Raw genomic sequence first — 25,827 nt, 5'->3', positions numbered from 1 at the left:
CAGCTGTAGCGTGGTGTCATACCTTCCTCCAGGTGATGGTTGGTATCTCAGGGTCTCCCGAGGCAGCACAGGGGATGACCAGCTCTCTACCAGCCTCTTGGCGGTACTCCCCACCAGGCCTCACGTTAAAGTAGGGGGGATCCTGTGGGCCGGGCCAACACACACACAATGTCACAGATCAAGTCTCACCAAAAGGGGGAGAGAAGACTACACATATCACATTTGATCAGAGGTTTCTTTCAGTACCAGTACCTTTAGCACCAGAGTGGCCGGGTCAGACTGGCCCATTGTACCCAGGGTGTTGTAAGGCATACAGGTGTAGGTGCCAAGGGAGTCTTCTGTGGCCTCCGCCACCCGGATACTCCCATCCGGTGCCTGGCTCCATCCGGGGTACTGAGACAGGAGAGAGGAGCTACTCTCAAATTCATATGGATGCAATATTCTCTACAGCATGTCAAGGCCTGTATTCAAAACGTGTTAAGGAAGGAGTGTTGATCTAGGATCAGGTCCTTGGTGTCCAAATAATCGTATTCAGTAGGGTGGAAAACCAAAAAGGGATCCTAGATCAGCAATCCTAATCTGGGATGCTTTGTGAACAGCTGTTATGGTGAATGAGGTGTCAGCATCAGTCCAGACAGACAGAGGCCCCCACGGATGGCAGACTGAGACTGACCTTCTCCACTCTGAGAGGGTAGCCATCTTTCTCCCACTTCACTGATATCACCGGCGGGTTGGCGTCCGCCGGGCAGCGGATGACCCCTGGAAGTTTCCGTGGAACGTATATGATGGAGGGCATGTTGAGCACACGGGCAGGGTCTGAGGGTCAGAGATTAGAGGTCAGGGAACGACAGAGCACAAGGTTTTGTGCATATGGACAGGAGATGGTTTCAGTGAAAATAGACTGGAGCATAAGTCTGAAACTGTTAAATCACAATTTCACTTCTCCTATAATAAATTGGTCGGTATGGAAACCATTAAAAAAATTGTATTTTATAATCAAATCAAACTTTATTTGTCACATGCGCAGAATACAACAAGTGTAGACCTTACCGTGAAATGCTTACTTACAAGCCTTTAACCAACAGTGCAGTTCAAGAACAGATTTTTACCAAATAAACAAAAGTAAAAAAGAATAAAAAGTAACACAATAAAATAACGAGGCTATAAACAGGGGTACCGGTACCGAGTCAATGTGTGGGGGTACAGGTTAGTTGTGTCACGCCTTGGTCATAGTATTTTTGTGTTTTCCTTAATTATTTGTTCAGGCCAGGGTGTGACATGGGTTTATATGTTGTGTTTCGTATTGGGGTTTTGTAGGCATTGGGATTGCGGCTGAGTAGGGGTGTCTAGTTTAGGCTTGGCTGCCTGAGGCGGTTCTCAATCAGAGTCAGGTATTCTCGTTGTCTCTGATTGGAATCATATTTAGGTAGCCGGGGTTTCACTGTGTATTTCGTGGGTGATTGTTCCTGTCTCTGTGTTAGTGTTCACCAGACAGGCTGTATAGGTTTTCACGTTTAGTTTTGTTGTTTTGTATATTTATTAAGTTGTTTCATCTATCGCTCTTCTATATTAAAGACATGAGTAACCACCACGCTGCATTTCGGTCCGACTCTCTTTCGACAAATGAAGAACGCCATTACAAGTTGTGGTTAGTTATTTGTTCTTGTAGGTAGGGGTGAAGTGACAATGCATAGATAATACACAGTGAGTAGCAGCAGTGTACAAAATCAAATGGAGGGGGGTCAATGTAAATAGTCCGGTGGCCATTTGATTAATTGTTCAGCAGTCTTATGACTTGGGGGTAGAAGCTGTTAAGGAGACTTTTGGTCCTAGACTTGGCGCTCCGGTACCGCTTGCCGTGCAGTGTAGCAGAGAAAACAGTTTATGACTTGGGTGACTGGAGTAACTTGAAGTTACTTTATGGCAACCCAAGCTAGCTGCTAACTAATTGTCTTTAGCTATCAACTTGGATAGTACATAACAGAAAAAAAGGACAGTTCTGGAAGACTGGTTCAGCGAGAGGCTCTGGTCACCCTCTGAAGCCAATCACAAAGGTAGTTCTCTCTCTCTCTCTCTCTCTCTCTCTCTCTCTCTCTCTCTCTCTCTCTCTCTCTCTCTCTCTCTCTCTCTCTCTCTCTCTCTCTCTCTCAGAGATCAATGACCAGCGACTTCAGAGGGAATTAGCATAGTAAAAAACATGCTTAGACTGATGATTTAAAAAAATGTCTGGCCTTGTGGCATTTCCCTTCCACATATAGTAGCAGATTAACTAAAAGGTCACCGTTTCAATTCAGTCCGGCACACTGACAAGACCAGGACTCTTTCTCTAAGGGGAAAACGACAGACTGAGCAGCATGCTATGGGGTGAGACTAGCAGACAGTCTCTGTCACTGTCTAGCAATGAAAGATAATCAACACTTCAGAGACTGGAATCATAGATGGGAAAAATGCTAAGAATATGGTGATGAGAGAGGCCCTGCCAAGATGATGAGCAGTAGGACTATCTGAAATTCAGCCAAGGGTGGAAAAGTTTCAGCAGGGTGATATATATGGTACTGCATCACCAACGACGATACTGTACAGCAGCAGTGTTCTGGCTGCCACTATGCAGGCTGTGATACTGTTGTTTCTCCTCCTGTTCCAGTACAGCCAGCCAGCCTCGTCTGCCCCTCCCCCTATCCCTCCCTCCGTCGCCATGGTAACACTCACACTGAACAGAGAGGTGTGCTGATGCTGACGGTGGAGTTCCAAGGCTGTTGCTTGGGCTGCAGGTGTATTTCCCAGCATCCTCTGGTTTCACCCGGAAAATGTGGAGGGTTCCGTCAATGAGGATGCGGACTCGGTTTTTCAGGTCACTGCCGAGAGAAAGCAGACAGTTATCGAACATGCCATAGCATAGACACACACACACTGGGGGCTGCATTAATGCAATTACACAAGTCTGCCATGAGAGGGCAGCATTTGGTCAAATCCATCCAGGGTGAAAATGTTCCAAAAGATGGAGGAGTTGTATGTCAAATACATCCCCTAATTTTCACAATCACCTGACGTTGCAGCCCTCGTGTTTTCTCTCTCACTACCACTTTAAATGAAGTACCCTCATGAAGAGTACACTGGCAGATATTCTATTGCCGCTGTGTTCAAACAAAGAACAAACCCACTGCACACCATGTTCATTCGAGAAATATTTGAGAAGACATTATGCAAAAGAAATAGCAGAGGGAATATTCTCATCGAAACTATGAATTAATCTAAACTTTTCATTGTATATATTTGAGTAAATAAATCTTATGACTAGACCAAAAATATCCTCTTATGATAGACTGTTGGTCCCCAGGATAGACCAAACATTGTAAGCAGCCCAACTAGGATAGTAGTGTCTCATCCTTGGGTTGATTATGCACAGTCTTTTTCCAGGCCTTCAGAAAACAATTTTAGATGGGCCTCTTTCTAAGGGACTCTCTGATAGGTGGATTCTCCCAGACAGACACTTGGTCCCCCTGTCACTTGTTTTTTCTAAAACATCTCCATCACTAAACTAAAGAGGCGAGTCTGACAGAGCTCCTGGCTATGCTTCAGATCATTACTAAAGAATAAGAGGCATGTGGTATTGTCATCTGAGTGTGCTAACCCGGCTGGTGTGCTCCAGACAGCCCCTGCTAGCCCCTCTCTTACTGCTGCCGAACCACAGCAGGCCAGGGCACCAGCACACACACAGTCCCACAGGCACGCAGCCATGTAGGCACGCACACACACACACAGTCCCACAGGCACGCAGACATGTAGGCACGCACACACACACACAGTCCCACAGGCACGCAGACATGTAGGCACGCACACACACACACAGTCCCACAGGCACGCAGACATGTAGGCACGCACACACACACACAGTCCCACAGGCACGCAGACATGTAGCCACGCACACACATACACACACACAGACCCACAGGAACGCAGACATGAAGGCACGCACACACACACACACACAGACCCACAGGCACGCAGACATGAAGGCACGCACACACACACACACACAGACCCACAGGCACGCAGACATGAAGGCACGCACACACACACACACACACACACACACACACACACACACACACACACACACACACACACACACACACACACACACACACACACACACACACACACACACACACACACACACACACACACACACACACACACACACACACACACACACACAGGCACGCAGACATGTAGCCACGCACACACATACACACACACAGACCCACAGGCACGCAGACATGTAGGCACGCACACACATACACACACACACACACAGTCCCACAGGCACGCAGACATGTAGCCACGCACACACATACACACACACAGTCCCACAGGCACGCAGACATGTAGGCACGCACACACATACACACACACACAGTCCCACAGGCACGCAGACATGTAGGCACGCACACACACACGCACACACCAAAACACACGCACATTCAAATTCACAACACCAGGACAGGGTCTGGAATACTCAAATACAACAAGACACTGTACACAATACTTTAACATCACAGGGTGGAAAAAACTCAAAGACCAAAGGGAAGGTACACAGACAAACAGAAACACCATCTCGATTATAACTTTACTTCTTAGTGAAGTAGACGTTATCTTCCTCCCAAAACCAGGTGTAGGTCAGGTTTCCAGGATACGCCTCTGCTTGACAGGTGAAGCGTGCATTCTGGGATATGTTGACAGTGATGTTCTCTGGTGGTGACTTAATATACGGTGGCCCTGCAGGAATCAAACAAGGCTTTTAGTGTACAACAAAACAACATCCAACAATTTAATATATTTTACTGAGTTACAATTCATATAAGGAAATCAGTCAATCGGTACAATTGAAACCGATATTCATCTGTGAAGAGCACACTTCTCCATCGTGCCAGTAGCCATCGAAGGTGAGTATTTGCCCACTGAAGTCGGTTACGATGCCAAACTGCAGTCAGGTCAAGACCCTGGTGAGGACGAGGAGAACGCAGATGAGCTTCCCTTAGATGGTTTCTGACAGTTTGTGTAGAAATTCTTCGGTTGTGCAAACCCAGAGTTTCATCAGCTATCCGGGTGGCTGGTCTCAGACAATCCCACAGATGGTCATGGGCTGGCGTGTTTACACGTGGTCTCTGGTTGTGAGGCCAGTTGGACGTACAGTACTGACAAATTATCTAAAATGACATTGGAGGCGGCTTATGGTAGAGAAATTAACATTAAATTCTCTGGCAACAGCTCTGTTGGACATTCTTGCAGTCAGCACAGCAATTGTACGCTCCCTCAAAACTTGAGACATCGGTGGCATTGTGTTGTGTGACAAAATGGCACACTTTATCGAAACTATTTTTAAACCTTTTATTGTCCCCGGCACAAGGTGCACCTGTGTAATGATCATGCTGTTTAATCAACTTCTTGATATGCCACACCTATCAGGTGGATGGATTATCTTGGCAAAGGACAAATTCTCACTAACAGGGATGTAAACAAATTTGTGCACAACATTTTTGAGAAATATGTTTTTTGTTCGATGGAAAATTTCTGGGATCTTTTATTTCAGTTCATGAAACATGGGACCAACACTTTACATGTTGCGTTCATATTTTTGTTCAGTGTAGATATGGATACTCAAATGCTTATCTTATGACCCATTCACACAGCGTCTGTTTATTGGTACGTAGGTACAGTAGACCCCTGGCACATGCTTCTCTCTAGTAGTCTATGAGATACAGTAAGCAGGCATATTGTAACTTGAGCCACAGACTTGGTTGCCAGACTTGCAGATGCCTCCACAGCATGAACACTCAGTGCCCTGAGGTTGCTGCTCTGCTCTCTATCTCTCTGTACTATATTACAGACAGTGAAACGTAAGCTGTCTTTTATAAGTGGGCCCAGCTACAAGCCTCCTGGTTATTTCCTAAATACACACTGAATGGCTTTTATACACCAGGAGGGACTACTGAAAGAGTGGTTAAGTCACAGAACAAATAAAAACAGATATTTGAGTGAGAATCACGACTCCTCCGATGGCTACATGTAATTGCTCAGAGAGCTTTAGACAACTTTACTGGCACATTTCCACAGAGCCTGCTTATGGATGAATACTCCGTAGTGAAAAAAAACAAAAACAGGCTGCATTATTGCTGGTGTACAAAACTGATATGTATCATGATATCTTAGATTTATTCCAATTCACTCTGGATTTGTATTTATTGAAACCACCTAAGACACATATGAGTTTTTTGAGGATGTTTCAGTCAGACCCTCATTCAAAACTTTCCCCTCACCTTCATGTATTATCAGGCATGTGCATGCAGTGTGTGTATTTAGAGGGGTCATTAGAGTAAATCCAAGATGTAACCAAGCACTTCTTGCCCATATTCCTTTTAGACACTTGCACATTGACTGAAATTGACACATCTTTATCCCACCATCAAACGTAACAAGCCTACCATAAAACCAACCTGCTCCATCGGCTGTAATATACAGCCTGTTAACTCATCCAGTGCTTGTTTTGATAGATAGATAGAGAGAGGGAGAGAGAGAGAGAGAGAGAGAGAGAGAGAGAGAGAGAGAGAGAGAGAGAGATAGAGAGAGAGAGAGAGAGAGAGAGAGAGAGAAAGTGTGAGAGAGAGAGAGAGAGAGAAGAAAGTGTGAGAGAGAGAGAGAGAGAGAGAGAGAAAGTGTGAGAGAGAGAGAGAGAGAAAGTGTGAGAGAGAGAGAGGTGAGAGAGAGAGAGAGAGAGAGAGAGAGAGAGAGAGAGAGAGAGAGAGAGAGAGAGAGAGAGAGAGAGAGAGAGAGAGAGAGAGAGAAAGTGTGAGAGAGAGAGAGAGAGAGAGAGAGAGAGAGAGAGAGAGAGAGAGAGAGAGAGAGAGTGTGTGTGTTTGATGTAGACTGAGTGAGCCAGAGGCAGGAAGTGGAGGAAGCCTGTATCAGATCCATTTATCGGAGCAGAGCAGACCCCAGATCTGTGTCTGTGTCTGTCTATCCGAGAGAGAGCCTGGTTAATGGACCGGAGACAGACAGTGACGAATGCCTCAGACAGACAGTGATATACACACACACACCACCACCAGCAGCAGCAGCCACAGACTAGGTCACCAGAGGACTTAAGAGTATTGACTGATACAGACGAAAGCATACTACCACACTGATAAAATCAAACACTATCCCTGCATACTGTGACAAAGGCAGGAAACAGATACTTATTAAGTAGATAGCGGCAGGACTTCATTTCTCTATCTTAAACACAATCTAGACACTATACTGCATAGCTGTAGGCGTGTAATAGATGTTTAATAGAATGTGTAAGGCAAAAATAGCAGAAAGATTCTCAGATTAGGGATTATTCAGACAGTCAGGACAAACTGTTCTTTCAGTATTCAGCCAGCAATTGTCCTAGGAACCTTCTCCTCAAAACTCATCCTCAGTAATCAATTTGCATCTCAGTAGGGAAAAGTCATGATTTCTCCCTCACATCACCATAACAACCTCTGAAGTTATACCCATCTGTGACATTACAATGTGACCGTTGCCCTGTTACCTTGGACCAGCAGACGGGTGGTGTGGAGTACCTCTCCCTGGTCGCTGAAGGCTCGACACGTATACGCCCCTCTGTCGTCCCGAGTGATCCCCAGCACCGTCAGACTCCCATCATGCACCTAGGGTGGACATATTTGTGAGAGACAGAGCAAACATACAGAGATGGTATTTATAAGTGTAACCTAGAGAAATTGCACACCAAAATCAAGGCAGGATTGAGGTTGTCTGTCTTTGGTAGGAATGTATTTTTCGCTCTGTGAGTCGGTGGGTAGGTCTGCGCACAGAGGTATTAATATAGAGAGCATTCAACCAATACTGTAAAGTCTAAACTCATCATCATGTCATTCTCTAATTGATCTTGTTCCCAGATACTTCCGTCCAAATGCGAAGAGTCTGGTGGACCAATGCATCAAACTTGGTCTTCGTGAGCCAATACAGAGAGCCAGGAAAACTCCAGGAGAACACCTTCTCACAAACTCTCCCCCATACACTAGTAAACCAGAAGCACAGAGCCACGCCTCACAACCCTGTGATTCGCTAAAATTACAAATAAATGACAATATTGAAATACTCAGGAGGTCACACCCATAGAATTCTATAGTCACTGCCACTAAGGAAAACTTTGAGTGGTTGATATCCCAGGCTTATATGCACTGTGCGTAATAGCCTGGGGACGAGGTTATTCTCTAATTAACTTTGGTTGTGATGTGAGGCTAATCTCTCCAAGTGGTAACCTGGGAAACGTCTCACTGTGCGCCTGTATTTCCTCTCCCCTCTGCCGAGGAGGACGCTGACAGGAACCAATAAGCAGGGAGGGAACACAATAACCCAACCTAATAAAAATACCCTTGTAAATGATGCAGTAGGGTTGCTGGGTTCTGTCCATTCAGGATACACACAGCTGTAGCCCTGTTCATTCAAGCCAATGGTAGGGAATCTGTTAAACCTTTGGGATTATACCTATTCATCTGTCTCTCAAACCTTTCAGTCAAGAGAGTTTAGCAGCCACTAGACACACCCACACAGTGGTCCATCCTGCCTTGGGTCAGCCCAGCTGAGGTAGAACTCCCTTTTAATCCCACTCCATTGCAGGACAAACACACATAGCTGGGCCACAGTTATGACACAGTAAACTACACTACACTTGCAGCAGTGTAATAGTCAGCAGGTCGTTTTTATAGCTATAGGGAAGGCAGATGGGGAGGGGAGGATGAGGAGACGAAGGTGGAGGAGGAGGTGGACACATTGATTCATGTGTGGGACCTCAAACAACAGGGGGTGCTGAGATGATGACCATGATTCCTCCTCTTCTCTCCACTGTCACATTCCTGACATTCCCTCCCAAGTCCTCAAGGACACCATCCATGGAGCGCAAACATTACCACCATCTCTTTACTACAAGGGGAGTCCTCAAATGTATAGACTATCGCTTGGTTGGGAATATAAACGTTTTTCCAGTTTCCTCTCACAGCAAACCAACCACATGGAAATCAAAAACATTTTGAGCGTTCAAACAAATCATAAACATATTCCTCCCTCACTACCAATGCGCCTAAATGCTGACTGCATCAAAGCATGGTTAAGATGTGAGGTACTTGGTTCACTGTTGATATTCATGTTTAGTATAACATTCATATTAAGAGTAATGTAATATTGATGCATTAGGAGGGGATTAATAATGCATGAGGAAGTCTTCCAATCGTTTACTATTGCAAACATGTTAAAGCCCTGGGCTCCTCCACTCTGACCTTTGATGAGGCTGTGGTGTGGGAGCCTGAGAGGGGTAAGAGAGAGGGATGAAAGGAGTGAGAGAGGAGTGAGAGAGGGGTGAGAGAGGAATGAGTGAGGGATGAGAGAGGGGTGAGAGAGGAATGAGAGAGGAGTGAGAGAGAGGGATGAGAGAGGGGTGAGAGGGATGAGAGAGGGGTGAGAGAGGGATGAGAGAGGGGTTAGAGAGGAGTGAGAGAGAGCGATGAGAGAGGGGTGAGTGAGAGGGATGAGAGAGGGTGAGTGAGAGGGATGAGAGAGGGGTGAGAGAGAGAGAGGGATGAGAGATGGGTGAGCGAGAGAGTGATGAGAGATGGGTGAGTGAGGGGGATGAGAGAGGGGTGAGCGAGAGAGGGGTGAGAGAGGGTTAAGACAGAGGGCCAGCTCAGTGACAGACACAATGACATAGGAATGAGGTGAGCTGTCACTTCCTGTACATCACATATCAAGTCCAAATGTTAGGTGCAGCCTTCAGCAAGCCTTCAGCTAGCTCACAGATTTACTCCATTTGAAACATCTGAGTGTAGGGAGGGGTGAGCGAGGGATAAGAGAGGGGTCTGTCTATGGTTCACAGGCTTCCTTAAAGAGAACTGGAACATGAACGCAAAACATGACAAATGAGAGAGGGGGTGCAGTCGTGGCTTGACATGCCTAGACTGTTCTTCCTCCCCTCAGGGACCTGCTCTCTGCAGGCCTTCCGCAGCCTGAATGACAGACGCTCCTGGCCAATCACAGACATGCCAGACAGTCCAATTAAGGGCTTCTCGATCTGCAATCTGGGTGCCAATCTGCAATCTGGGTGCAGTCTTACGTATACTCAGAGAGATGGTGGTGTGTGCAGAAAATTTCACCAGTACACACAACCACACCTATAGACTGCCTTACTTGAACATGAGTTATGAAACAGGCTGTATAGGCTTATCTACAGCCAGTGTGAGTACCCAGATAGATGAAAATGCACGTTTTAAGATAACAACCTACTGTATTGCCACCAAAATAGTGTAGAGAATGATTTGGCATCTGTGAAAGCTTTTACGGTATATCTACAGCTTAGTCTGAGTACCCAGATAGAGGAACATGCATGTTTTTAATCAAAACAAATCATACATTTTCACAAAAAGAGTGTAGCATTCATGACTGTAAATTGTCATCACCAGGCTTCCCTAAACTGATAACATTGTGTACACATTGTGTTGGAGTCTGTGAAAGTTTGTATAGTATATCTACAGCCCATGTACCCAGATTGAGGAAAAGGCATGTTTTAAGACTAATAATCTGTTTCCACAAAATGATCATCCATTCACAACTCAAATTGTCTGTATCAGGCATAAGAACATTGTGTGGAGAATGTTTTGGAGTCTGTGAAATCTTGTATTGTATAGCCTAGCCATAATGTTCAGTTGTTCTGAATATTTCCATACTGTTCAGTTGTTCTGAATATTTCCATACTGTTCAGTTGTTCTGAATATTTCCATACTGTTCAGTTGTTCTGAATATTTCCATACTGTTCAGTTGTTCTGAATATTTCCATACTGTTCAGTTGTTCTGAATATTTCCATACTGTTCAGTTGTTCTGAATATTTCCATACTATTCAGTTGTTCTGAATATTTCCATACTGTTCAGTTGTTCTGAATATTTCCATACTGTTCAGTTGTTCTGAATATTTCCATACTGTTCAGTTGTTCTGAATATTTCCATACTGTTCAGTTGCTCTGAATATTTCCATACTGTTCAGTTGTTCTGAATATTTCCATACTGTTCAGTTGTTCTGAATATTTCCATACTATTCAGTTGTTCTGAATATTTCCATACTGTTCAGTTGTTCTGAATATTTCCATACTGTTCAGTTGTTCTGAATATTTCCATACTGTTCAGTTGTTCTGAATATTTCCATACTGTTCAGTTGTTCTGAATATTTCCATACTGTTCAGTTGTTCTGAATATTTCCATACTGTTCAGTTGTTCTGAATATTTCCATACTGTTCAGTTGTTCTGAATATTTCCATACTGTTCAGTTGTTCTGAATATTTCCATACTGTTCAGTTGTTCTGAATATTTCCATACTATTCAGTTGTTCTGAATATTTCCATACTGTTCAGTTGTTCTGAATATTTCCATACTGTTCAGTTGTTCTGAATATTTCCATACTGTTCAGTTGTTCTGAATATTTCCATACTGTTCAGTTGTTCTGAATATTTCCATACTGTTCAGTTGTTCTGAATATTTCCATACTGTTCAGTTGTTCTGAATATTTCCATACTGTTCAGTTGTTCTGAATATTTCCATACTGTTCAGTTGTTCTGAATATTTCCATACTGTTCAGTTGTTCTGAATATTTCCATACTGTTCAGTTGTTCTGAATATTTCCATACTATTCAGTTGTTCTGAATATTTCCATACTGTTCAGTTGTTCTGAATATTTCCATACTGTTCAGTTGTTCTGAATATTTCCATACTGTTCAGTTGTTCTGAATATTTCCATACTGTTCAGTTGTTCTGAATATTTCCATACTGTTCAGTTGTTCTGAATATTTCCATACTGTTCAGTTGTTCTGAATATTTCCATACTGTTCAGTTGTTCTGAATATTTCCATACTGTTCAGTTGTTCTGTCATGTTTTGTCATTTATTATCTTGTCTTGTCCCTGTGCTTCCCATTCTATTCGTTTCCCTCTGCTGGTCTTATTAGGTTCTTTCCCTCTTTCTATCCCTCTCTCTCCCCCTCCCTCTCTCACTCTCTCGCTCTCTCTTCTCTCTATCGTTCCGTTCCTGCTCCCAGCTGTTCCTATTCCCCTAATCAATCATTTAGTCTTCCCACACCTGTTCCCGATCCTTTCCCCTGATTAGAGTCCCTATTTCTTCCTTTGTGTTCCGTTCCTGTCCTGTCGGTTCCTTGTCTAGAATTCACCGTGCTGTGTTTGTGTATCGCCCTGTCGTGTCGTGTTTTCCTCAGATGCTGCGTGGTGAGCAGGTGTCTGAGTCTGTCTGGTTCAAGTGCCTTCCCGAAGCAACCTGCTGTTCACCTGCTGTTCAAGATCGAGTCTCCAGTTTGTCCTCGTCATTTCGAGTGAAAGTTGTGTTTTTTGTTTGTATTCACCTTACTGGATTAAAGACTCTGTTTTCGCCAAGTCGCTTTTGGGTCCTCTTTCACCTGCATGACAGAAGGAACCGACCAAGGAATGGACCCAGCGACTTCAGACGCTCGTTACACTGCCGTCGAGATCCAAGGAGCCATGCTCGGCAGACACGAGCAGGAATTGTCTGCTGCTCGCCATGCCGTGGAGAACCTGGCCGCTCAGGTTTCCGACCTCTCTGGACAGTTCCAGAGTCTACGTCTCGTGCCACCTGTTACTTCCTGGCCTGCCGAGCCTCCAGAACCTAGGGTTAATAACCCACCTTGCTACTCCGGGCAGCCCACTGAGTGCCGCTCCTTTCTCACGCAGTGTGAGATTGTGTTCTCTCTCCAACCCAACACATACTCTAGAGAGAGAGCTCGGGTTGCTTACGTCATTTCACTCCTTACTGGCCGGGCTCGAGAATGGGGCACAGCTATCTGGGAGGCAAGGGCTGATTGCTCTAACAAGTTCCAGAACTTTAAAGAGGAGATGATTCGGGTTTTTGACCGTTCAGTTTTTGGTAGGGAGGCTTCTAGGGCCCTGGCTTCCTTATGCCAAGGTGAACGGTCCATAACGGATTATTCTATTGAGTTTCGCACTCTTGCTGCCTCTAGTGAGTGGAACGAGCCGGCGCTGCTCGCTCGTTTTCTGGAAGGACTCCACGCAGTGGTTAAGGATGAGATTCTCTCCCGGGAGGTTCCTTCAGATGTGGACTCTTTGATTGCTCTCGCCATCCGCATAGAACGACGGGTAGATCTTCGTCACCGGGCTCGTGGAAGAGAGCTCGCATCAACGGTGTTTCCCTGCTCCGCATCGCAACCATCTCCCTCCTCTGGCTCAGAGTCTGAGCCCATGCAGCTGGGAGGGATTCGCATCTCGACTAAGGAGAGGGAACGGAGGATCACCAACCGCCTGTGCCTCTATTGCGGAGTTGCTGGACATTTTGTTAATTCATGTCCAGTAAAAGCCAGAGCTCATCTGTAAGCGGAGGGCTACAGGTGAGCGCAACTACTCAAGTCTCTCCATCAAGATCCTGTACTACTTTGTCGGTCCATCTACGCTGGACCGGTTCGGTGCTACATGTAGTGCCTTGATAGACTCTGGGGCTGAGGGTTGTTTCATGGACGAAGCATGGGTTCGGAAACATGACATTCCTTTCAGAGAGTTAGAGAAGCCTACGCCCATGTTCGCCTTAGATGGTAGTCATCTTCCCAGTATCAGATTTGAGACACTACCTTTAACCCTCACAGTATCTGGTAACCACAGTGAGACTATTTCTTTTTTGATTTTTCGTTCACCGTTTACACCTGTTGTTTTGGGTCATCCCTGGCTAGTATGTCATAATCCTTCTATTAATTGGTCTAGTAATTCTATCCTATCCTGGAACGTTTCTTGTCATGTGAAGTGTTTAATGTCTGCCATCCCTCCCGTTTCTTCTGTCCCTACTTCTCAGGAGGAACCTGGCGATTTGACAGGAGTGCCGGAGGAATATCATGATCTGCGCACGGTCTTCAGTCGGTCCCGAGCCAACTCCCTTCCTCCTCACCGGTCGTATGATTGTAGTATTGATCTCCTTCCGGGGACCACTCCTCCTCGGGGTAGACTATACTCTCTGTCGGCTCCCGAACGTAAGGCTCTCGAGGATTATTTGTCTGTGTCTCTTGACGCCGGTACCATAGTGCCTTCTTCCTCTCCGGCCGGGGCGGGGTTCTTTTTGTTAAGAAGAAGGACGGTACTCTGCGCCCCTGCGTGGATTATCGAGGGCTGAATGACATAACGGTTAAGAATCGTTATCCGCTTCCCCTTATGTCATCAGCCTTCGAGATTCTGCAGGGAGCCAGGTGCTTTACTAAGTTGGACCTTCGTAACGCTTACCATCTCGTGCGCATCAGAGAGGGGACGAGTGGAAAACGGCGTTTAACACTCCGTTAGGGCATTTTGAGTACCGGGTTCTGCCGTTTGGTCTCGCCAATGCGCCAGCTGTTTTTCAGGCATTAGTTAATGATGTTCTGAGAGACATGCTGAACATCTTTGTTTTTGTCTATCTTGACGATATCCTGATTTTTTCTCCGTCACTCGAGATTCATGTTCAGCACGTTCGACGTGTTCTACAGCGCCTTTTAGAGAATTGTCTCTACGTAAAGTCTGAGAAGTGCTCTTTTCATGTCTCCTCCGTTACTTTTCTCGGTTCCGTTATTTCCGCTGAAGGCATTCAGATGGATTCCGCTAAGGTCCAAGCTGTCAGTGATTGGCCCGTTCCAAGGTCACGTGTCGAGTTGCAGCGCTTTTTAGGTTTCGCTAATTTCTATCGGCGTTTCATTCGTAATTTCGGTCAAGTTGCTGCCCCTCTCACAGCTCTTACTTCCGTCAAGACGTGTTTTAAGTGGTCCGGTTCCGCCCAGGGAGCTTTTGATCTTCTAAAAGAACGTTTTACGTCCGCTCCTATCCTCGTTACTCCTGACGTCACTAGACAATTCATTGTCGAGGTTGACGCTTCAGAGGTAGGCGTGGGAGCCATTCTATCCCAGCGCTTCCAGTCTGACGATAAGGTTCATCCTTGCGCTTATTTTTCTCATCGCCTGTCGCCATCTGAGCGCAACTATGATGTGGGTAACCGTGAACTGCTCGCCATCCGCTTAGCCCTAGGCGAATGGCGACAGTGGTTGGAGGGGGCGACCGTTCCTTTGTCGTTTGGACAGACCATAAGAACCTTGAGTACATCCGTTCTGCCAAACGACTTAATGCCCGTCAAGCTCGTTGGGCGTTGTTTTTCGCTCGTTTCGAGTTTGTGATTTCTTACCGTCCGGGTAGCAAGAACACCAAGCCTGATGCCTTATCCCGTCTGTTTAGTTCTTCTGTGGCTTCTACTGATCCCGAGGGGATTCTTCCTTATGGGCGTGTTGTCGGGTTAACAGTCTGGGGAATTGAAAGACAGGTTAAGCAAGCACTCACGCATACTGCGTCGCCGCGCTTGTCCTAGTAACCTCCTTTTCGTTCCTGTTTCCACTCGTCTGGCTGTTCTTCAGTGGGCTCACTCTGCCAAGTTAGCTGGTCATCCCGGTGTTCGAGGCACTCTTGCGTCTATTCGCCAGCGCTTTTGGTGGCCGACTCAGGAGCGTGACACGCGCCGTTTCGTGGCTGCTTGTTCGGACTGCGCGCAGACTAAGTCGGGTAACTCTCCTCCTGCCGGTCGTCTCAGACCGCTCCCCATTCCTTCTCGACCATGGTCTCACATCGCCCTAGACTTCATTACCGGTCTGCCTTTGTCTGCGGGGAAGACTGTGATTCTTACGGTTGTCGATAGGTTCTCTAAGGCGGCACATTTCATTCCCCTCGCTAAACTTCCTTCCGCTAAGGAGACGGCACAAATCATTATCGAGAATGTATTCAGAATTCATGGCCTCCCGTTAGACGCCGTTTCAGACAGAGGCCCGCAATTCACGTCACAGTTTTGGAGGGAGTTCTGTCGTTTGATTGGTGCGTCCGTCAGTCTCTCTTCCGGGTTTCATCCCCAGTCTAACGGTCAAGCAGAGAGGGCCAATCAGACGATTGGTCGCATACTACGCAGCCTTTCTTTCAGAAACCCTGCGTCTTGGGCAGAACAGCTCCCCTGGGCAGAATACGCTCACAATTCGCTTCCTTCGTCTGCTACCGGGTTATCTCCGTTTCAGAGTAGTCTGGGTTACCAGCCTCCTCTGTTCTCATCCCAGCTTGCCGAGTCCAGCGTTCCCTCCGCTCAAGCGTTTGTCCAACGTTGTGAGCGCACCTGGAGGAGGGTGAGGTCTGCACTTTGCCGTTACAGGGCACAGACTGTGAGAGCCGCCAATAAACGCAGGATTAAGAGTCCAAGGTATTGTTGCGGCCAGAGAGTGTGGCTTTCCACTCGCAACCTTCCTCTTACGACAGCTTCTCGTAAGTTGACTCCGCGGTTCATTGGTCCGTTCCGTGTCTCCCAGGTCGTCAATCCTGTCGCTGTGCGACTGCTTCTTCCGCGACATCTTCGTCGCGTCCATCCTGTCTTCCATGTCTCCTGTGTTAAGCCCTTTCTTCGCACCCCCGTTCGTCTTCCCTCCCCCTCCCGTCCTTGTCGAGAGCGCACCTATTTACAAGGTACATAAGATCATGGACATGCGTTCTCGGGGACGGGGTCACCAATACTTAGTGGATTGGGAGGGTTACGGTCCTGAGGAGAGGAGTTGGGTTCCGTCTCGGGACGTGCTGGACCGTTCACTCATTGATGATTTCCTCCGTTGCCGCCAGGATTCCTCCTCGAGTGCGCCAGGAGGCGCTCGGTGAGTGGGGGGGTACTGTCATGTTTTGTCATTTATTATCTTGTCTTGTCCCTGTGCTTCCCATTCTATTCGTTTCCCTCTGCTGGTCTTATTAGGTTCTTTCCCTCTTTCTATCCCTCTCTCTCCCCCCTCTCTCTCACTCTCTCGCTCTCTCTTCTCTCTATCGTTCCGTTCCTGCTCCCAGCTGTTCCTATTCCCCTAATCAATCATTTAGTCTTCCCACACCTGTTCCCGATCCTTTCCCCTGATTAGAGTCCCTATTTCTTCCTTTGTGTTCCGTTCCTGTCCTGTCGGTTCCTTGTCTAGAATTCACCGTGCTGTGTTTGTGTATCGCCCTGTCGTGTCGTGTTTTCCTCAGATGCTGCGTGGTGAGCAGGTGTCTGAGTCTGTCTGGTTCAAGTGCCTTCCCGAGGCAACCTGCTGTTCACCTGCTGTTCAAGATCGAGTCTCCAGTTTGTCCTCGTCATTTCGAGTGAAAGTTGTGTTTTTTGTTTGTATTCACCTTACTGGATTAAAGACTCTGTTTTCGCCAAGTCGCTTTTGGGTCCTCTTTCACCTGCATGACATGTTCTGAATATTTCCATACTGTTCAGTTGTTCTGAATATTTCCATACTATTCAGTTGTTCTGAATATTTCCATACTGTTCAGTTGTTCTGAATATTTCCATACTGTTCAGTTGTTCTGAATATTTCCATACTATTCAGTTGTTCTGAATATTTCCATACTGTTCAGTTGTTCTGAATATTTCCATACTGTTCAGTTGTTCTGAATATTTCCATACTGTTCAGTTGTTCTGAATATTTCCATACTGTTCAGTTGTTCTGAATATTTTCATACTGTTCAGTTGTTCTGAATATTTCCATACTGTTCAGTTGTTCTGAATATTTCCATACTGTTCAGTTGTTCTGAATATTTCCATACTGTTCAGTTGTTCTGAATATTTCCATACTGTTCAGTTGTTCTGAATATTTCCATACTGTTCAGTTGTTCTGAATATTTCCATACTATTCAGTTGTTCTGAATATTTCCATACTGTTCAGTTGTTCTGAATATTTCCATACTGTTCAGTTGTTCTGAATATTTCCATACTGTTCAGTTGTTCTGAATATTTCCATACTGTTCAGTTGCTCTGAATATTTCCATACTGTTCAGTTGTTCTGAATATTTCCATACTGTTCAGTTGTTCTGAATATTTCCATACTATTCAGTTGTTCTGAATATTTCCATACTGTTCAGTTGTTCTGAATATTTCCATACTGTTCAGTTGTTCTGAATATTTCCATACTGTTCAGTTGTTCTGAATATTTCCATACTGTTCAGTTGTTCTGAATATTTCCATACTGTTCAGTTGTTCTGAATATTTCCATACTGTTCAGTTGTTCTGAATATTTCCATACTGTTCAGTTGTTCTGAATATTTCCATACTGTTCAGTTGTTCTGAATATTTCCATACTGTTCAGTTGTTCTGAATATTTCCATACTATTCAGTTGTTCTGAATATTTCCATACTGTTCAGTTGTTCTGAATATTTCCATACTGTTCAGTTGTTCTGAATATTTCCATACTGTTCAGTTGTTCTGAATATTTCCATACTGTTCAGTTGTTCTGAATATTTCCATACTGTTCAGTTGTTCTGAATATTTCCATACTGTTCAGTTGTTCTGAATATTTCCATACTGTTCAGTTGTTCTGAATATTTCCATACTGTTCAGTTGTTCTGAATATTTCCATACTGTTCAGTTGTTCTGAATATTTCCATACTATTCAGTTGTTCTGAATATTTCCATACTGTTCAGTTGTTCTGAATATTTCCATACTGTTCAGTTGTTCTGAATATTTCCATACTGTTCAGTTGTTCTGAATATTTCCATACTGTTCAGTTGTTCTGAATATTTCCATACTGTTCAGTTGTTCTGAATATTTCCATACTGTTCAGTTGTTCTGAATATTTCCATACTGTTCAGTTGTTCTGAATATTTCCATACTATTCAGTTGTTCTGAATATTTCCATACTGTTCAGTTGTTCTGAATATTTCCATACTGTTCAGTTGTTCTGAATATTTCCATACTGTTCAGTTGTTCTGAATATTTCCATACTGTTCAGTTGTTCTGAATATTTCCATACTGTTCAGTTGTTCTGAATATTTCCATACTGTTCAGTTGTTCTGAATATTTCCATACTGTTCAGTTGTTCTGAATATTTCCATACTGTTCAGTTGTTCTGAATATTTCCATACTGTTCAGTTGTTCTGAATATTTCCATACTGTTCAGTTGTTCTGAATATTTCCATACTGTTCAGTTGTTCTGAATATTTCCATACTGTTCAGTTGTTCTGAATATTTCCATTCAGTTGTTCTGAATATTTCTACTGTTCAGTTGTTCTGAATATTTCCATACTATTCAGTTGTTCTGAATATTTCCATACTGTTCAGTTGTTCTGAATATTTCCATACTGTTCAGTTGTTCTGAATATTTCCATACTGTTCAGTTGTTCTGAATATTTCCATACTGTTCAGTTGTTCTGAATATTTCCATACTGTTCAGTTGTTCTGAATATTTCCATACTGTTCAGTTGTTCTGAATATTTCCATACTGTTCAGTTGTTCTGAATATTTCCATACTATTCAGTTGTTCTGAATATTTCCATACTATTCAGTTGTTCTGAATATTTCCATACTGTTCAGTTGTTCTGAATATTTCCATACTATTCAGTTGTTCTGAATATTTCCATACTGTTCAGTTGTTCTGAATATTTCCATACTGTTCAGTTGTTCTGAATATTTCCATACTGTTCAGTTGTTCTGAATATTTCCATACTGTTCAGTTGTTCTGAATATTTCCATACTGTTCAGTTGTTCTGAATATTTCCAAACTGTTCAGTTGTTCTGAATATTTCCATACTGTTCAGTTGTTCTGAATATTTCCATACTATTCAGTGCTTACTGTACTTTTGTTCCATAGCAAAAACAAACAAACATCAGGAGCAGTGACATCCTCAGAAGCGCTGGGGTGGGGCTGGTCTTAAGCATGCAAGACAGGTATAATATCTAAGATTTCAATGTCACTTCTGAATGTCTCCAAGGCTAAATTATCTGGAGTCCACATACCTTCAAGGCTCATTTCCCTAAATATCAAAGAATGTCATGGCAGTCCTAGAAAATTGACAAATCCAATATTAACCTGGAGGAAATGGCTAGAATGGTTTATTTCCACTGACCTAAAGAGTCACTTTCACAGACCATTTCACTGCTGATTCAAGGTTTAAAAGGCATGTATTTCTAGCCCGAGGGTACAGTACATTTGTTGTCCATTTTGGCTTACCGTGTATTTTCCACTGGTTGCAAGCTCCTCCCCCTCCCTCAGCCAGCTGATCATTGGTTTGGGGTTTCCCTGGGCGGAGCAAGTCAGCAGTGTGCTGCCCCCCTCCTTGGCCTCCACATACTGTGGGGGCGTGGTCGTAAAAGTGGGAGGGGCTTTGGGAAAAGAAAAAACACCATTAGCATATTTTCGATCCACTGAGAATATCTTAATTTCTTGAAGGTTTCCAAGATGTGGCATAGTCTTTAAATAAAAAGCCTATCACAAGTGTTTTATGTCCATTCATCTCTAACCAGCATTACACAGAGATGAGGGATGACTGTTATAAATCAAATACACATTGAGAAATCTCTCAAATTTACTCAAATTTAAGAAATGTGTTCCCTCTTCAATATAGGCAATGATAACCTAATCTGCTCTCTATAAACCCAGTGAAGAGCATCAAATCACAACCATCTAACAGAATACAGCCACTAATAAAACCAATCATTAAGGCATACTGCACAGCTGTTCCTGGGCATCACTAATATCCTTATGGGTTTATCATCTATTTCAAGCTAACTAGCTGCTACGCTACGTCTCATGAGTCAACTGCACTTGATATCTCAATGTAACTCTGGTTCTAAATGGAAGCAGCATTGTTCTATTCATGACGTACATGCCAGGCGGTGTCTGAGAAAGGCCCCAACAATTGCCAAAGACTCCAGCCACCCGAGACATGGACTGTTCTCCTTGCTCCCGTCCGGCAAACAGTACAGGTGCATCAAGGCTCAGACCAACAAACTCCTATACAGCTTCTATCCCCTGGCCATAAGAATGTTAAAGGGTTAACAAATACTACTCTCCCTCACACCTACGCTGCTGCTAAAATGATTATTGATTCGATTTATTCCTACCGCTATGTTGCCATTCATTGACTATTGACTATTACCTATCTATTTTATTAGTATCTATCTATTTTATCATGCTACTTGTCACTACTACTCCTGTTCACATGTACAGTGCCTTTGGAAAGTATTCATTTCCTCAGATGTGTTCAAAATGTTGTTGTGTTACAGGCTGAATAACATTTAGATTTATTTTGTCACTGGTCGACACACAATATCCCATAATGTCAACGTGGAATTATGTTTTTCAATATTTTGGCCAATTAATAAAAAATGAAAAAATGAAATGTCTTGAGTAAATATCTATTCAACCCCTTGGTATGGAAAGCTTGAATAAATTCAGGAGTAGAAATGTGCTTAAATGTGCTTAAATGTGCTTAAGTCACATAATGTTGCATGGACTCTGTGTGTAATAATAGTGTTAAACATCATTGCTGAATGACTACCTCATCTCTGTGCCTCACACATAAACTCGGCAAAAAAATAAACGTCCTCTCACTGTCAACTGAGTTTATTTTCAGCAAACTTAATATTTGTTAGAACATATGATTCAACAGCTGAGACATATACTGAACAAGTTCCACAGTCATGTGACTAACAGAAATGGAATAATTTGTCCCTGAACAAAGGGGGTGTCAAAATCAAAAGTAACAGTCAGTATCTGGTGTGGCCACCAGCTGCATTAAGTACTGCAGTGCATCTCCTCCTCATGGACTGCACCAGATTTGCCAGGTTTTGCTGTGAGATGTTACCCCACTCTTCCACCAACACACCTGCAAGCTCCCGGACATTTCTGGGGGTGATGGCCCTAGCCCTCACCCTCCAATCCAACATGTCCCAGACGTGCTCAATGGGATTGAGATCCGGGCTCTTCACTTGCCATGGCAGAACACTGACATTCCTGTCATGCAGGAAATCATTCACAGAACGAGCAGTATGGCTGGTGGAATTGTCATGCTGGAGGGTCATGTCAGGATGAGCCTGCAGGAAGGGTACCACATGAGGGAGGAGGATGTCTCCCCTGTAAAGCACAGCATTGAGATTGCCTGCAATGACAACAAGCTCAGTCCAATGATGCTGTGACACACTGCCCAAGACCATGACAGACCCTCCACCTCAAAATCCAGAGTACAGGCCTCGATGTAATGCTCATTCCTTCGACGATAAACGCAAATCCGACCATCACCCCTGGTGAGACAAAACCGCAACTCGTCAGTGAAGAGCACTTTTTGCCAGTCCTGTCTGGTCCAGCGACGGTGGGTTTGTGCCCATAGGCAACATTGTTGCCGGTGGTGTCTGGTGAGGACCTGCCATACAACAGGTCTACAAGCCCTCAGTCCAGCCTCTCTCAGCCTATTGCGGACAGTCTGAGCACTGATGGAGGAATTGTGCGTTTGTCATGTTTTGTCATTTATTATCATGTCTTGTCCCTGTGCTTCCCATTCTATTCGTTTCCCTCTGCTGGTCTTATTAGGTTCTTTCCCTCTTTCTATCCCTCTCTCTCCCCCTCCCTCTCTCACTCTCTCGCTCTCTCTTCTCTCTATCGTTCCGTTCCTGCTCCCAGCTGTTCCTATTCCCCTAATCATCATTTAGTCTTCCCACACCTGTTCCCGATCCTTTTCCCTGATTAGAGTCCCTATTTCTCTCCTTGTTATTCGTTTCTGCCCTGTCGGTTCCTTGTCTAGAATTCACCGTGCTGTGTTTGTGTATCGCCCTGTCGTGTCGTGTTTTCCTCAGATGCTGCGTGGTGAGCAGGTGTCTGAGTCTGTCTGGTTCAAGTGCCTTCCCGAGGCAACCTGCTGTTCACCTGCTGTTCAAGATCGAGTCTCCAGTTTGACCTCGTCATTTCGAGTGAAAGTTGTGTTTTTTTGATTGTATTTACTTTACTGGATTAAAGACTCTGTTTTCGCCAAGTCGCTTTTGGGTCCTCTTTCACCTGCATGACAGAAGGAACCGACCAAGGAATGGACCCAGCGACTTCAGACGCTCGTTACACTGCCGTCGAGATCCAAGGAGCCATGCTCGGCAGACACGAGCAGGAATTGTCTGCTGCTCGCCATGCCGTGGAGAACCTGGCCGCTCAGGTTTCCGACCTCTCTGGACAGTTCCAGAGTCTACGTCTCGTGCCACCTGTTACTTCCTGGCCTGCCGAGCCTCCAGAACCTAGGGTTAATAACCCACCTTGCTACTCCGGGCAGCCCACTGAGTGCCGCTCCTTTCTCACGCAGTGTGAGATTGTGTTCTCTCTCAACCCAACACATACTCTAGAGAGAGAGCTCGGGTTGCTTACGTCATTTCACTCCTTACTGGCCGGGCTCGAGAATGGGGCACAGCTATCTGGGAGGCAAGGGCTGATTGCTCTAACAAGTTCCAGAACTTTAAAGAGGAGATGATTCGGGTTTTTGACCGTTCAGTTTTTGGTAGGGAGGCTTCTAGGGTCCTGGCTTCCTTATGCCAAGGTGAACGGTCCATAACGGATTATTCTATTGAGTTTCGCACTCTTGCTGCCTCTAGTGAGTGGAACGAGCCGGCGCTGCTCGCTCGTTTTCTGGAGGGACTCCACGCAGTGGTTAAGGATGAGATTCTCTCCCGGGAGGTTCCTTCAGATGTGGACTCTTTGATTGCTCTCGCCATCCGCATAGAACGACGGGTAGATCTTCGTCACCGGGCTCGTGGAAGAGAGCTCGCATCAACGGTGTTTCCCTGCTCCGCATCGCAACCATCTCCCTCCTCTGGCTCAGAGACTGAGCCCATGCAGCTGGGAGGGATTCGCATCTCGACTAAGGAGAGGGAACGGAGGATCACCAACCGCCTGTGCCTCTATTGCGGAGTTGCTGGACATTTTGTTAATTCATGTCCAGTAAAAGCCAGAGCTCATCTGTGGCGGAGGGCTACAGGTGAGCGCAACTACTCAAGTCTCTCCATCAAAATCCTGTACTACTTTGTCGGTCCATCTACGCTGGACCGGTTCGGTGCTACATGTAGTGCCTTGATAGACTCTGGGGCTGAGGGTTGTTTCATGGACGAAGCATGGGTTCGGAAACATGACATTCCTTTCAGAGAGTTAGAGAAGCCTACGCCCATGTTCGCCTTAGATGGTAGTCATCTTCCCAGTATCAGATTTGAGACACTACCTTTAACCCTCACAGTATCTGGTAACCACAGTGAGACTATTTCTTTTTTGATTTTCCGTTCACCGTTTACACCTGTTGTTTTGGGTCATCCCTGGCTAGTATGTCATAATCCTTCTATTAATTGGTCTAGTAATTCTATCCTATCCTGGAACGTTTCTTGTCATGTGAAGTGTTTAATGTCTGCCATCCCTCCCGTTTCTTCTGTCCCTACTTCTCAGGAGGAACCTGGCGATTTGACAGGAGTGCCGGAGGAATATCATGATCTGCGCACGGTCTTCAGTCGGTCCCGAGCCAACTCCCTTCCTCCTCACCGGTCGTATGATTGTAGTATTGATCTCCTTCCGGGGACCACTCCTCCTCGGGGTAGACTATACTCTCTGTCGGCTCCCGAACGTAAGGCTCTCGAGGATTATTTGTCTGTGTCTCTTGACGCCGGTACCATAGTGCCTTCTTCCTCTCCGGCCGGGCGGGGTTCTTTTTGTTAAGAAGAAGGACGGTACTCTGCGCCCCTGCGTGGATTATCGAGGGCTGAATGACATAACGGTTAAGAATCGTTATCCGCTTCCCCTTATGTCATCAGCCTTCGAGATTCTGCAGGGAGCCAGGTGCTTTACTAAGTTGGACCTTCGTAACGCTTACCATCTCGTGCGCATCAGAGAGGGGGATGAGTGGAAAACGGCGTTTAACACTCCGTTAGGGCATTTTGAGTACCGGGTTCTGCCGTTCGGTCTCGCCAATGCGCCAGCTGTTTTTCAGGCATTAGTTAATGATGTTCTGAGAGACATGCTGAACATCTTTGTTTTTGTCTATCTTGACTTTATCCTGATTTTTTTTCTCCGTCACTCGAGATTCATGTTCAGCACGTTCGACGTGTTCTACAGCGCCTTTTAGAGAATTGTCTCTACGTAAAGGCTGAGAAGTGCTCTTTTCATGTCTCCTCCGTTACTTTTCTCGGTTCCGTTATTTCCGCTGAAGGCATTCAGATGGATTCCGCTAAGGTCAAGCTGTCAGTGATTGGCCCGTTCCAAGGTCACGTGTCGAGTTGCAGCGCTTTTTAGGTTTCGAATTTCTATCGGCTTTCATTAAACAATTTCGGTCAAGTTGCTGCCCCTCTCACAGCTCTTACTTCTGTCAAACGTGTTTTAAGTGGTCCGGTTCCGCCCAGGGAGCTTTTGATCTTCTAAAAGAACGTTTTACGTCCGCTCCTATCCTCGTTACTCCTGACGTCACTAGACAATTCATTGTCGAGGTTGACGCTTCAGAGGTAGGCGTGGGAGCCATTCTATCCCAGCGCTTCCAGTCTGACGATAAGGTTCATCCTTGCGCTTATTTTTCTCATCGCCTGTCGCCATCTGAGCGCAACTATGATGTGGGTAACCGTGAACTGCTCGCCATCCGAGCCCTAGGCGAATGGCGAAGTGGTTGGAGGGGGCGACCGTTCCTTTGTCGTTTGGACAGACCATAAGAACCTTGAGTACATCCGTTCTGCCAAACGACTTAATGCCCGTCAAGCTCGTTGGGCGTTGTTTTTCCTCGTTTCGAGTTTGTGATTTCTTACCGTCCGGGTAGCAAGAACACCAAGCCTGATGCCTTATCCCGTCTGTTTAGTTCTTCTGTGGCTTCTACTGATCCCGAGGGGATTCTTCCTTATGGGCGTGTTGTCGGGTTAACAGTCTGGGGAATTGAAAGACAGGTTAAGCAAGCACTCACGCACACTGCGTCGCCGCGCGCTTGTC

At 45.3% G+C, this 25,827-nt stretch overlaps 1 pseudogene; it reads right to left on the bottom strand.

Annotated features, from left to right (window-relative positions):
* The window catches only part of LOC123992710, a 101,412-nt pseudogene that overhangs the window by 19,781 nt on the left and 55,804 nt on the right, over window positions 1–25,827 (bottom strand).

Source organism: Oncorhynchus gorbuscha, linkage group LG13 (genome assembly GCF_021184085.1).
Source record: "Oncorhynchus gorbuscha isolate QuinsamMale2020 ecotype Even-year linkage group LG13, OgorEven_v1.0, whole genome shotgun sequence".
NCBI classification, from domain to species: domain Eukaryota; kingdom Metazoa; phylum Chordata; class Actinopteri; order Salmoniformes; family Salmonidae; genus Oncorhynchus; species Oncorhynchus gorbuscha.
The sequence above is the reverse complement of the archived record's forward strand: the minus strand, read 5'-3'. Positions and strand labels throughout refer to the sequence as shown.